Consider the following 14,583-nt stretch of genomic DNA (forward strand, 5'->3'; position numbering starts at 1 on the left):
AGTTTACCTTCGTGCGGTTTCTCACGGTTGTATGCCAGGGAGACCGGTACTTGAATTGTGCTGTTGGGGGGGGCCTTTGTTACTGAACTATGGTAACAGAAATGCGTGCATATCACAGCTGTGTAAAGTAAGGACTACCCATACTGAAATGTGATGAAAATAAAAAAATAATGGTAAATGTTCTTTTAAGTGGCAAAACATTAAAGCCATTTCAGTTAAAATTAGAAACTGGTCAGGGATGTGTACTCTTCCTGTTACTTAACAATCACTTGAAGGCCCAAAATTATAATGAGAAAAGAGAGATGAAATAACCGATGTAACATTAGACAAGAAGAGAGAAAGCTCTTTTTGCTGCTCTGATGTGTACACGTGTTGAGGATACCCAAGTCCACCCCAGGTTCAGTAATTCACCAGGACTCGTAGGACTTAGCATGTAGTTGTGCTCATGGGTGAGATTTACTATCGTGAAAGGATGCAGAGAAAATCACAGGGAAAAGACACGGGATGAAGTCCAGAGAAAATCAGGTCCTCTGCTGGGGGAGTCACACAGGACATTCTTAGTTTGTCCACAGCATGTTGTGATAATGTGGGTGAAGTGTTGTGTGCCAGGGAAGCTCATCAGAATCTCAGTCCCATGTTTTTATTGGGGACTAGTCATGTAGGAACCCTCTGCCTAGCATGTGCCAAAATTACAGACTCCCAGTTCAGCGTAGACCACATTGTTTGTTCAAATAGTTGAGGCACAGTGAGACACCCATGTCAGAGAATGGTGGGAACCCTCCTAAAATTCAGGCTCCCGGCTGCCAATCAAGGGCCAACTTTGGAAGCAGACCTTTCTAAGGAGTGCAATCTTGGGCTTGCTGTGTGAATTCTTTTTCTGCATAACCTAGAAGACCCCCTGCTATAATAAGATATTTTGCTAAGGCTTCTGGATATAAGCTAAAGATACAAAAGCCATGGGCTTCTCCGCTGTGGCAATAAGAACCTAGCAATGGAGAAAACATTCTGTGTGGCCAGGCACGGTGGCTCATGCCTGTAATCCCAGCACTTTGGGAGGCCGAGGCGGGTGGATCACGAGGTCAGGGGATCAAGACCATCCTGGCTAACACGGTGAAACCCCATCTCTACTAAAAATACAAAAAATTAGCCAGGCATTGTTGCGGGCACCTGTAGTCCTGGCTACTCGGGAGTCTGAGGCAGGAGAATGGCGTGAACCTGGGAGGCGGAGCTTGCAGTGAGCCAAGATTGCCATATGGAGTTTTAATGCTTATGTACTCAAATATGTTTGTATCTTTTTACATGGCTTCTGATTTTCCAATCTAGGTTAATATACCTAAAATGTGCATACAGTAGAATTCTATTCTTAGGCATTTATTCATCTCCACAAATTTTAAGATACTTTTTATCCAATTCCCAAAAGACACTGTTGAGATTCACTGCACTCCAGCTTGGGCAACAGAGCGAGACTCCATCTCAAAAAAACAAGCAAACAAAACAAAACAAAAGACATTCTATGTATGTGGTGAAAAAAAATAAGATGTTTTAGAATAAAGGTGTAGGACCTATCCCTAAGTGAAGAAAACTGAGATCTTATTGAAAGACATAAAATTGGCCAGGTGCAGTGGCTCACACCTGTAATCCCAGCACTTTGGGAGGCCGAGGTGGACAGATCACCTGAGGTCAGGAGTTCGAGACCAGCCTGGCCTGACGTGGTGAAACCCCATCTCTACTGAAAATACAAAAATTAGCTGGGCGTGGTGACATGAGCCTGTAATCCCAGCTACTCAGGAGGCAGAGGCAGGAGAATCGCTTGAACCCAGGAGATGGAGGTTGCAGTGAGCTGAGATTGCACCACTGCACTCCAGCCTGGATGTCAAGAGCGAAACTGTTTCAAAAAAAAAAAAAAAAAAAAAAAAAAAAGACGTAAAATCCAGATGGCTGAAAAAGCGCAGCTGAGAAGATTTCATATAATTTTTGTCAACTCTCCCAAGTTAATACGAAAATGTAATTCCAATTAGAATCTCAACAGTGTCTTTTGGGAATTGGATAAAAAGTATCTTAAAATTTGTGGAGATGAATAAATGCCTAAGAATAGAATTCTACTGTATGCACATTTTAGGTATGTTAACCTAGATTGGAAAATCAGAAGCCATGTAAAAAGATACAAACATATTTGAATACATAAGCATTAAAACTCCATATGGCAAAAGATACCCATGTTTGGCGATATAACATTTTAAAAACCTCATATAGCAAAAGATACCATAACCAATCAGTGGATAGGTTAGATTGGATAGATTGATGTAAACAACAAAGGGTTAATATGTCTACACAAAAACCTTTTTAAAAATTGTCAGGCAAGGCTGGGAGTGGTGGCTCACACTTGTATTCCCAGCACTTTGGGAGGCCAAAGCAGGAGAATTGCTTGAAGTCAGGAGTTCAAGATCACAGTAAGACCTGATCTCTTTCTCTCTCCCTCTTTATTTTATTTATTTATTTTTAAGATAGAGTCTCACTCTGTCACCCAGGCTGGAGTGCAGTGGTGTGATCTCGGCTCACTGCAACCTCTGCCTCCCGGGTTCAAGTGATTCTTGTGCCTCAGCCTCCTGAGTAGCTGGGATTATAGGTGCCCACCACCACGACTGGCTAATTTTTGTATTTTTTTTTAGTACAGATGGGGTTTCACCATGTTGGCTAGGCTGGTCTCGAACTCCTGACCTCAAGTGATCTGCCTGCGTTGGTCTCCCAAAGTGCTGGGATTACATGTGTGAGTCACCGTGCCCGACTGAGACCTGATGTCTTAAAAAAAAAAAAAAAAAGTTACAGGTTGTGAGTGCCTGTAGTCCCAGTACCTCAGGAGGCTGAGGCGGGAGGATTGCTTGAGCCCAAGAGTTTGAGGCTGCAGTGAGCCATGAATACACCACTGCATTCTAACCTGAGTGACAGCAAGACTCTGAGAAACAAAATTTAAAAAAATTGTCAGGGAAGAGCACAAGAGTCAAATAGGAAACCACGACAATGATATGAATAACTGTCCAAATGACTAACACGTGAAAATGCTCAAATTCCTTAGTAGTAAGGGAATAATAAATCAGTGAGCTTTATAGACTGGCAAGATTTTAAAAAGAGCTGTATGGCTTGTTGTTGGGGAGGTGGAGGGAAGAAATACTTGCATATTGCTGGTAAATGTATGAAGTCTTAAAGTTTCTTTTGGAAATCAATCTGGCAACATCTGGGAAAATTAAAAACAGGCATATCCTTTGACTTAGATATGTCAGGACAACTGTACAGTGTAATAACTGAACACTAGAAATGATGAATGTCACACAAAAGGAAACGGTAAACACGTTATAGCAGTCAATGTCAAGAAATACTGTGTAGCCATGTGAAGAGTGAGGTGAGAGTTACAGCTGTTGGCCTGAAAAGATGTCCACAAGATACGGCAAGTGAGAAAGAAAGATGCAAAAGTGTGCGTAATATCTTCCTAAAAATCAGTAACCAGGCTGGGTGCAATGGCTCACACCTGTAATCCCAGTACTTTGGGAGGCTGAGGTAGGCAGATCACTTGAGGTCAGGAGTTCAAGGCCAGCCCAGCCAACATGGTGAAACCCCATCCCTACTAAAAATACAAAAAATTAGCTGGGCATGGTGGCACGTGCCTGTAATCCCAGCTACTTGGGAGGATGAGGCAGGAAAATCACTTGAACCCGGGAGGTGGAGTTTGCAGTGAGCCGCAATTGTGCCACTGCACTCCAGCCTGGGCAACAGAGTAAGACTGTGGAAAAAAAAAAAATTCAGTAACCAGAAAACGCACATAGATGTATCTGTGTAAGTGTGTATGTGCTTGTGCATGTCGGGATGGGATTAAGAGCACAGAGAACAATGTGGAAGGATGTTCTAGATAATGACCTCGGTCATCCAAGGTGGGAGATGATGGAACTGGGTGGTAATGAGGGTAAAGGGAGAGAGGGAGCCATGGATAGATGGGAACACGATTATGCCAATGCATGCATCTGATCACATTTACTCACCAAAAATACATAAATCCATGAGTTGTTATCTGTGGCAGAATTTATACTGTTTTTCCCCCTTTTCTGTTCTGTAACAGAACCTGGTTCTCTTGAAAAGGCAGCAGTGTGTTTACCTACGAGATTACATTTCCCAGCATCTCTTGCAGCTAGGCATGGCCATGTGGCTAGTTCTGACCAATGAGATGAAAGCAGGAAGTGGTTAAAGCCTCCTCCCTTAAAAGGGAGACAGGTTACCGCTGGGCCCTTTCGTTCCTTTAGATGTCTTCCTGCTTCCCTGGAGTGCACACATGATGGCTGGTGCTTGAGCAGCCCTCTTCAACTTTGAGGGGACCTTAAGAATGGAAACCATTGACAAACAATGGCAGAATCTGGGTTCCTCTCAACCATAGAGCCATCCCACCAGCCTGGACTGCCTACCTGGAGACTTCTTTTATGTGGGAGAGAAATTAACTTTTTAAAGCCTCTGTTAGGTTTGGTCTGTGTTATAAGCAGCCATAGTTCCTGTTTAAAACAGTATATTCTAAAAAACCCAAGAAGTCAAAAGAATACACATTCAATCACAAAGTGCTAAGCTGCAGATGGAGTATTAAAAGTGGGAATTAAGAGACCACAGTAAATGAGGTATCCTAGACCGCATGTGGTCGTGTATATTTGCTTCCAGGCTATTTATTCAGAATTGCCTAAGCTCAAAGTAACTTAACCAAAACCTACTCTCTACTCTGAAAAGTTCAGGCTTGCTTCCATTTAGAAGCACAGGCAGTATCTCAATAATCGGAATTCAGGTAACAAAGCATTTATTAAGCATCTTCTCTCTCCACCATAAAGTAACCACTCTAAGGAAGACAGAAGATGTACATGACCCAGTTCCTGATGCCACGTTAAGACTCACTAAGAAACTAGGGCACAGTAGCAAATGCTGTAATGAAATACTGGGGCGAGGAAGTGCTATGGCCTTTAGGCAGGTTCTTGATTATTCTCTGGATTCACTTTTGTATTTGGAAGAACTATCTTAGTACGTTCATTTGAAAAGGCTTTTTAAGCAAGAGAAAGATGCCATTATAACCTCAGAGAAGTGCAGTCGTGTGTCACTTGACAGGGATACGTTCTGAGAACTGTGCCATTAGGCGATTTTGTTGTGTGAACGCCATGGAGTGCACTTAGACAAACCTAGATGGTACAGCGTATGACACACCTAGGCTATCTGGTGGAGCCTATTCCTCTACTAAGAACCTCTACAGCATGTGACTACCGAATACTGGAGGCAATTTTGTTTGTTTGTTTGTTTGTTTGTTTTTGAGAGGGAGTCTCGCACTTTCGCCCAGGCTGGAGTGCAGTGGTGCAATCTTGGCTCACTGCAAGATCTGCCTCCTGGGTTCACGCCGTTCTCCTGCCTCAGCCTCCTGAGTAACTGAGACTACAGGTGCCCACCACCATGCAAGGCTAATTTTTTATATTTTTAGTAGAGACGGGGCTTCACCATGTTAGCCAGGATGATCTTGATCTCCTGGCCTCATGATCCACCGGCCTTGGCCTCCCAAAGTGCTGGGATTACAGGCGTGAGCCACCGTGCCCGGCCTACTGTAGGCAATTGTAACACATTGGTAAGTATCTAAACATGGAAAAGTACAAGAAAAATATAGTATCATCTTATGGAACCACTGTCCTCTAGGTGGTCTGTTGACCAGAATGTCATGATGTGGCACATGGCAGTAGTATAATGCGGAAATCTGACTGGCAAAGACTTTAGGGGAGTCTCAGGTTAGACTGTGTTTCTGAAGATCTGTAATTAGAAAGGGGCATAGAATCACTTACATAATATTTTCTGCTTAAATTGTATTTTATAATGAGATCCTTATACGTGGGCTTTAGTAAACCCGTTCAAGACTAGGGGACGTTTTTTCCCCTCGTAAATTGAGAAATGTCACTGAGAACAGCACTGCCATCTAGCCCGTTTCTCTCAGAACTGCAGGTTTTGCCTCTGCAGCTTTTGACTTTGTAGGCAAAAGGTGAAGTTTCTCTAAATACTAGCTCGCAAACTATCAATAGAAGCAAATACCTGAGAACTGAAGAAAACCCCCAACAATTGGAAACATCGATGAGAAATAATGGCAAGTTAAGAAAGCATAGCTTCTTCCAACTTTGTGAGGCATATTTAGAAAGAATTTGGAAAAGGTGGAAGGGTGGGATGGGGGTGAGGGATGAGAAATTACCTATTGGGTAGAATGTATACTTTTATTAGAGTGACAGTTACATTAAAAGTCCAGACTTTACTAGGCAACATATCCATGTAACAAGACTGCATCTGTACCCCCTAAATCTATCAAACAAAAGTTTAAAAAGACACTGGGCATGGTGGTTCATGCCTGTAATCCCAGCACTTTGGGAGGCCAAGGCAGGAGGATGGCTTGAGCCTGGGAGTTTGAGACCAGTCTGGGCAATATACAGTGAGACCCCCATCTGCAGAAAAATAAAATCGCCAGGTGTGGTGGTGTGTGCCTGTAGTCCCAGCTACTTGGGAGGCTGAGGTGGGAGGATTGCTTGAGCCCAGGAGTTTGAGGCTGCAGTGAGCTATGATCGTGCCACTGCACTCCAACCTGGGTGACAGAGCGAGACCTTGTTTCAAAAAAATGAAAAAGAGAAAGAATGCTTACATTTGCCCATCCTAGCTACACATGTAAGCCTGAGTAATATGAACCAATGGAGAAATAAACAAGTTCTAATAACATTCTCAGTGTTTGCTTACAAGAAAAAGAGTTTGGAGAACTGTTAGATTAAGAGTTTTGTTGTTACTGCTCATTTAGGTTCATTGTAACAACTTTTGATTTGGGATGGTATAAGACTAAAGGATAGTTTCGGGTAAGAAATAGAACTTCAGCATTGATAGTCTGTGTTCCCTCCTCCTTTTTTCACATAGCTGTAGATTAGAGATTCTTGTTTCCCCTTTAAAATTGTTTGAGGCATAATTTGCAGAGAAATGTACAGATCTGAATTATAGTGCAGATATAGCATTGATGAATTGATACACCCATGTGACCACACCGCTACTAGGACAACAGTATTTCCATCACCACAGGAAGTTCCCATAGATACAACCGCCCTTCTGATTACTTTCACTATAGATTTGTTTTGAGACAGTGTCTTGCTCTGTTACCCAGACTGGAGTGCAGTGGCGTGATCTCGGCTCACTGCAGCCTCCGCCTCCCAGGTTCAAGCAATTCTCCAGCCTCAGCCTCCCAAGTAGCTGGGACTACAGGCTCATGCCACCATGCCTGGCTAATTTTTGTATTTTTAGTAGAGACAAGGTTTCACCATGTTGGTCAGGCTGGTCTCAAACTCCTGACCCCAAGTGATCTGCCTGCCTTGGCCCCAAAAAATGCTGGGATTACAGGCGTGAGCCACCGTGACCAGCCTATAGATTAGTTTTGATTGTTGTAAAAGTTCATGTAAATGGAATCCTACAGTACGTAATGTTTTGTATCAGGCTGCTTTTGCTCAATATAATGTTTGTTTGAGGTTTATTTATGTTATAGCAGCACAAAACAGACCAAGATACACGTTTAAGTCAATAATTTGTTCTTTTGTTTTCTATTGTATAAATATACCAGTTTCTTGGCTGGGCATGGTGGCTCATGCCTGTAATCCCAGCACTTTGGGAAGCTAAGGTGGGTGGGTCACCTGAGGGCAGGATTTCGAGACCAGCCTGGCCAACATGGTGAAACCTCGTCTCTCCTAAAAATACAAAAATTAGCCAGACGTGGTGGTGATCGGCCCCTGTAATCACAGCTACTCTGGAGGCTGAGGTAGGAGAATTGCTTGAACCCAGGAGGCAGAGGTTGCAGTGAGCTGAGATTGTGCCACTGCACTGCAGCCTGGGCGACAGAGCAAGACTCCGTCTCAAACCACACACACACACACACACACACACTTTATTCTTTATTCGTCTACTGATGGGCATTGGATTGTTTTCACTTTTTACCTATTATGAATAAAATTTCTGTGCACAAGTCTGTAGATAGATTGTTTCTCTTGGGTAAATACCGAGGAGTTGTGGGATTACTGGGTCATTGAGCAGGTGGTTGTTTAATCTTGTAAGAAACTACCAAATTTTCTAAAGCGGTTGTAATACTTACATTCCGTGCTAGTTGGAGCTTTTCTCTCTCAGCCCTCAATCCATCCTTCTTTGCCGTCTGGCGTCCTGGCGCTAGACTGTAAACATTTCTTCTTTCCCAGCTGATGCAATGTTAGGCATTGCCGGCAGAGGACACTGGAGGGACACTGCAGGAGGAGCGGAACTACTCTTCCTGTTTCTGGTGCTGCTTGCCAGCAGGTGGCCTCCCAGCACCTCTCAGCAATAAGCAGTTTCCTGCCCCCAGGCCCAGCCTTTGCACCTCCGGCCATTCCGTGGCCTCAGCCACTCTCTCTCCGAAGAGGTCTGAGTCTCAATTCTGGGGGTGGGAGCAGGGCTGTTCCAAGTTTCTTCCTCCCATGGGTGTTGTCCTTGATCCTAGAGGCTGCTGCACATCTTCTCTTCCTATGTTCTTTAGACATGTTTCTGCCCTTCTCAGTAGTTAATTCCCTTTAACTGAACATTTATTTTTATTTTTTTAGCGACAGGGTCTTGCTCTGTCGCCCAGGCTGGAGTCCAGTGGTGCGATTCACTTCCTGGGTTCAAGCGATCCTCCTGCCTCAGCCCCCTGAGTAGCTGGGACCACAGGTGTGCACCACCACACCCAGCTAGTTTTTAATTTTTGTAGAGAAAAATTTTCTCTGCCTTGGCCTCCTGGTGCTAAGTTTACAGGCATGAGCCACCACACCTGGTCCCCCAATTTTTTGTGTTAAAATTTGCCCATATCTTCCTTTGTGAAGTATCTGCTTAAACCTTGTGCCCTGTTTGGGGGGAGTTGTTTGTATTTTTATTGAGTTGTAGGAGTTCTTTAGTCAGAATGTAAGTCCTTTGTCTGGTATATGTCTTGTGAACATTTTCTTCTAGTCTATCCTTGCCTGCTCACTTTTTTTATTGTGGTAGAAAACATAAAAATGTACCATCTTAACTGTTTTTAAGTGCACCGTTCAGTCGTGCACCGTTAAGTATATTCACATTGTTGTGAAAAGGATCCTGGGACTTTTTCATCTTGCACATCTGAAACTCTGCACCTATGAAACTCTGCACCTATGAAGCAACTTCTCAGTCCCTCCTCTTCTCAGCCCTGGCAACCATCATTCCACTTCTGTTTCTATATGTTTGGCTCCTCATAGAGTCAGTCTGTTTTGTGCTGCTGTAACAGAATACCTGAGACTGGGTAATTTATAAACAACAGAGATTTATTTCTCACAGTTCTGGAGGCTGGGAAGTCCAAGATCAAGGAGCTGGCATCTGGCGTCTGGTGAGGATCTGGGCTTCTGCTTGCAAGATGGCACCTTGAAGTCTGTGTTCTCATGTGGCAGACGGGTAAAAAAGACCAAACTCCCTCAGTTAGGTCGTTTTATAGTGGCATTAACTCATTCACGAGGGCACACCCTCATGACCTAAACATCTCCTAAAAGGCCCCACTTCCAAACACGGTTGCATTGGGGATTAAGTTTCCAACAAGTGAGTTTTGGGGGATACATTCAGACCGCAGCATCTAGTACCCCATATAAGTGGGATCCTATTGTATAGAAGGTCTCTGATTTACAAAGTTTGAAGTAAATGATTTTTTGACTTATGATGGGTTTATTAGAACATAATCCCATTGCAAACATCTGTATTTGTCTTTCTGTGATTGGCTTATTTCACTTAGCATACCCTATGTTGTAGCCTGTGGCAGGATTTCCTTCCTTTTCTTTTTTTTTTTTTTTTTTTTTGAGACAGAGTCTTGCTCTGTCGCCCAGGCTGGAGTGCAGTGGTGCGATCGCTGCTCACTGCAAGCTCTGCCTCCCGGGTTCACGACATTCTCCTGCCTCAGCCTCCTGAGTAGCTAGGACTACAGGCGTCTGTCACCACGCCCGGCTAATTTTTTTGTATTTTTAGTAGAGATGGGGTTTCACTTTGTTAGCCAGGATGGTCTCGATCTCCTGACCTCGTGATCCGCCTGCCTCGGCCTCCCAAAGTGCTGGTATTACAGGCGTGAGCCACCGCGCCTGGCCGATTTCCTTCCTTTTCTATGGAGATACCACTTTGCTTATCCACTCATCTGTGGATGGACACAGGTTGCTTCCACCTCTTGGCTTTTGTGAGCAGTGCTGCTATGAACGTGGGTGGGCAAACATCTTTTTGAGACCTTCCTTTCCAATCTCTGGTCTCTGTTCTCGAATGGAATTGCTGGACGCTATGGTAGTTCTAATTTTAATGTATTGAGAAGCCTCTACTGTTTCCCGTAGTGGCTGTATCATTTTATAATCCCACTAGCAGTGCACCAGAATTCCAATGTCTCCACATCCTTGCAAACACTTATTTTCTGGTTTTTTTTTTTTTTTTTGATAGTAGCCATCCCAAAGGGTGAGTGGGGACACCACGTGGCTTTGCTTTGCATGTCCCTGATAATTAGTGATGTTGAGCATTTTCTCATATGCTTCTTGGCCAAGTGTCTATCATCTTTGGAGAAATGTCTATTCAAGTCCTTTGCCCTTATTTATTTATGAGACGGGCTCGGTCTATTACCAGGCTGGAGTGCAGTGGCGCGATCATAGCTCATAGAGTGACCCTTCAGTGCTCTCCCACACTCCCCTGGGGTCCAACCTTCTGCCGAAGATGCCCCAGCTCTCTGCAGTTCCCTGCCCAGGCCCCAAGACTCCTTTCCCCGTCGGAAAGTTTCTTAGGCTTCCTCTCTCTGGGGTCCCCACACACCTCTGTTCCCCTCCAGCGCACTGGCCCAGGCCGGGCCAGCCTGCTTCAACACAGTGTCAGGAACTCCTGTGGTGTCCACAAGCCCAGTGCCAGCGCTTGCCTGCCGTGGGACGCGCTGTGTGCCTCAGGCCCCTCACTCGCCAAATAGGACAGTTATCCTCTGCCTCGGTGTGGTTACAGGGGTGAAATGTGCCTGGATTTGCAGGGTGGCGGCAACAGCGCCTGGCCCATAGGCAGTACCGTGAAGACCCTCAGTGTAGGGCAACAGACGACGCCTGAGCAGCTGAAGAAGGTGGGCTCCCAGAGCCTCCCTGCCCAGGCCTGCTGCCACGGCCAGAACCCAGGGGGCACCGTATACCTCGCCAGTGGCCTCAGCACTGCGCCTTGCCTCCAGGAGTCTTGGCTTGTTTGTGTGGAGCTGGGGACTGGGAGAGCAGAGCTTGTGACCTGAGGCCCCCCAGCCTCAGGGTGGAGGTGACCACCCTGGACCAAGGCCTGCCCCAGTTAGTGGCTGAGGACAGAAAGGAGTACGTGTGGCATTCCTGCGGCCCCTTGCTCGGCACCCAGGCACTTCCTCCTGCCCCTCTGCCTCTGGAAGGCCAGCCATGGCATGGCCACGGGGGCCTGCCACCTGGCACCTCCCCAACACAATACATAAATGAGTGGGTATGGCTGTTCCAAGAAAACTGTGTTTACACACACAGGTGCGCCAGGCCTGGCCGTTGAGCCCTGGTTTGCTGGCCTTTGTTCGAGACCAGTGGTTCCCAAATGTGCACCTGTATCAGCATCACCCAGAGCGGGGTCAGAGTCTGGACTCCTGGGCCCCATGCGGAGTTGTTGTCGGGGGCCTGGGCTTTGCATTTCCACAGGTTCCAGGTGCTGCTGCTGGAGCGGAGGCCACGCTCTGAGCACCCTGCTCTAGAAGAAGAGATGCAGAAAAGACAGGCAGGGCTGCAGAAAAGGTAGGCAGGGCTGTAGGGTGGTCCGGACCACCGGGCACTGTCAAATGGCAGATGTCCCTCCACTCCGCTCTGGGTGGGGCTGGGGCCGGAGTGGATTTTATAAACACTCTGGGAGGGTCCCACCCAGAACTCTCCTGCGCTGTGTGGAAGGAGGGCCACTGGGGAGGGTGTAGATGGGAAGTGAGAGAGAAGAGGGGACGAGGAGACCCCTGGGTGGCCAAGGAAACACTTTTCTGAACAATCAAAAATAAAGGAGGGGCAGGCAGAACGTGGGGACTTGGCTGGGGCTGCCTAGGTTCCCTGGACTCACCTCCTGGCACTACACTGCCTGGGGAGCCAGGGGGCCAGGAGCCAGGGAGCGACCGGCACACCCCACACCTTCCTAACCCAGCCCCTGGTGGGGAGCCCTTCCTTCAGCAGCAGGCAGCACAGCGATGGCCAAGTGTCCCTCCAGGGGGACAGACGTGTGTCCCTCCAGGGGGACAGACGTTTGCCCCTCCACGCCACTCACCCGGGGTGAGGCCGCAGCACCCTCCACCTTGCTCCACCGTGGCCAGCTTCTGGCCTCTCCTCACCAAGCCCTGGGACTTCACGTGAAGATCACTTACTGGCCTTCTCCCCTCGCGGTCCTGGGTTCTCTCCTCCTCCTGGCCTCTGAGGCTGGAATGCTGAGGCTCAGACTAGGGCTTTTGTCTCTGCTGACACCTCGCTGCTGTCATGACTTTGTGGTCCCTGTGCCGCTGACTGCAGGATGCGCAGCTGAGTCTCCTTGGACCTGCCCAGGTGGCCCCCAAGCAGGATGTGTCCAACACACCTTGCTTCCCTCTGCCTGGCCCCAGGCCCCACTCTGGCCCCTGCTTTCTCAGTAAGGACATCCCCACTCCGTGGCTGCTCTGGCCAAAGACAGGAGAGTCACCCTTTCTCTTCGGCGGGTACCCCTCAAGCTCCAGCTTGTGCTCCCAGCACTCCCACCTTGCACTTCCCCATCCCCAGCTCCTCCCCACCCTGCCCAAAGCCCTCCCGACCCCATTCTTGTCTCAGTCTCTGCACATAGCAGCCAGAGATTAAAACAAACCAGCCCAACCCTCGGTGGGGCTGGTGTTCACCTTTAGGGTTAAATTGAAAGTCCTTGCGTGGCACCACAGTCACTCAGCGGGCATCCCCTCCCTCTGAGTGCTCTCGCCCCACTGACCTGGGCACTGTGGGGCCATGCTCACTCCTGCCTCGGGCCTCAGCACCTGTCCCTTCCTGGCAGCCTGTCCCGCCTGGCATGCTGGCTTTGCTCCAATGCCAACCCTTCGGAGAGGCCTTCCCTGGCCACCCTGTTGTAAACAGCACTGCCTGTCTCCGTGTTCCCTGAGTGTTCCTCCAGGCACTGTCACTGCCAGACACTGGTATTTTTGTCTACTACGGCCCCCACCCTGGCTGGTACACTCAGAAGGACGGGCTGCGTCCCCCGTGCCTAGAGAGGCACCTGGCACAGAGCCAGCCTTCAACATATATTGCATGAAAGGTTCCATCCAAGGACGCTGTAGATGTAGGTGGATGCAGACAAAAGCAAAGCAGGACAGCGGATTCGTCCAAAGACCGGCAGTGTCTTCAGGTGAAGCTGCAGCATCGAGTCCTGGTGCTTGCAAGGTTTCAGCAGCAGAAACCTGATGGGGCTCCTTGCACCTGGGAGAAAAGCCACTCCAGTGAGGATTATTGCCAGTGAAGGCTGCCCTGGCCCCAGACAACTTTTCCTAGAATTTATGGTAGCAGGCGGGTTGTTAAAGGATGATTCCCGAAAGGGCCAGACATGGTGCTCACAGGGATGCAGGGTGAGCATGCGTCGAAGAGCTTCCCTAGCCCAGGCAGCTGTGAGGACCAGCTCAGAAGAGAAGTCCTGAAACAGACACTTACAGATGAGGAATATTGACATGAATGTGCAAATGGACATGAAACTGGATTTTCAGGGGGCTGTGATGGGCTGGATTGTCTCCCTTAGATTCGAATGTTGAAGTCCCCCACACCCCAGTGTCTTAGAATGCAACTGTATTTGGAGGTAGACTTTAAAGAGATGGTTGAATTAAAATGAGGCCCCAAATTCAATCTGACTGGTATGTCTATAAAAAGAGAAAGTCTGGACATCTGGAGATACATCAGGGATGCGTGACTGCTCAGAGGAAAGACCCTGTGAGGCACAGCAAGAAGGCACCATCTGCTTGCCCAGGAGACACCAACCCATGACACCCTGACCTTATACTTCCACCCCCCAGAACTGTGAGAGGTAGACCTCCTTGCACTGTAAATCACTCGTTCTGTTACTGCAGTCCCAGAAAACTAACACAGACCTTTGCTGGGCAGAATGCCTTTGCTTCTCTGCAGACAAGATTACTTTTGCACTATTGCACTGTTGCTATCAAAATAATTATATGGGGCTGGGCGTGGCGGCTCACACCTGTAATCCCAACACTTAGGGAGGCTGAGGTGGGTAGAGTACCTGAGGTCAGGAGTTCAAGACCAGCCTGGCCAACATGGTGAAACCCCGTCTCTACTAAAAATACAAAAAAGAAAAAAAAGAAAAAAAAATTAGCCTGGTGTGGTGTGCACCTGCAATCCCAGCTATTCAGGGGGCTGAGACAAGACAATTGCTTGAACCTGGGAGGCACAGGTTGCAGTGAGCCAAGATCTTGCTACTGCCCTCCAGGCAACAGAATAATAATAATTTTTATTATGGAATCAGTGTCAAATGCTGGTGCCTTCTGGGGGCAACACACAGTTT

The sequence above is a fragment of the Pan troglodytes genome, chromosome 15, assembly GCF_028858775.2.
Source record: "Pan troglodytes isolate AG18354 chromosome 15, NHGRI_mPanTro3-v2.0_pri, whole genome shotgun sequence".
Lineage (NCBI taxonomy): Eukaryota > Metazoa > Chordata > Mammalia > Primates > Hominidae > Pan > Pan troglodytes.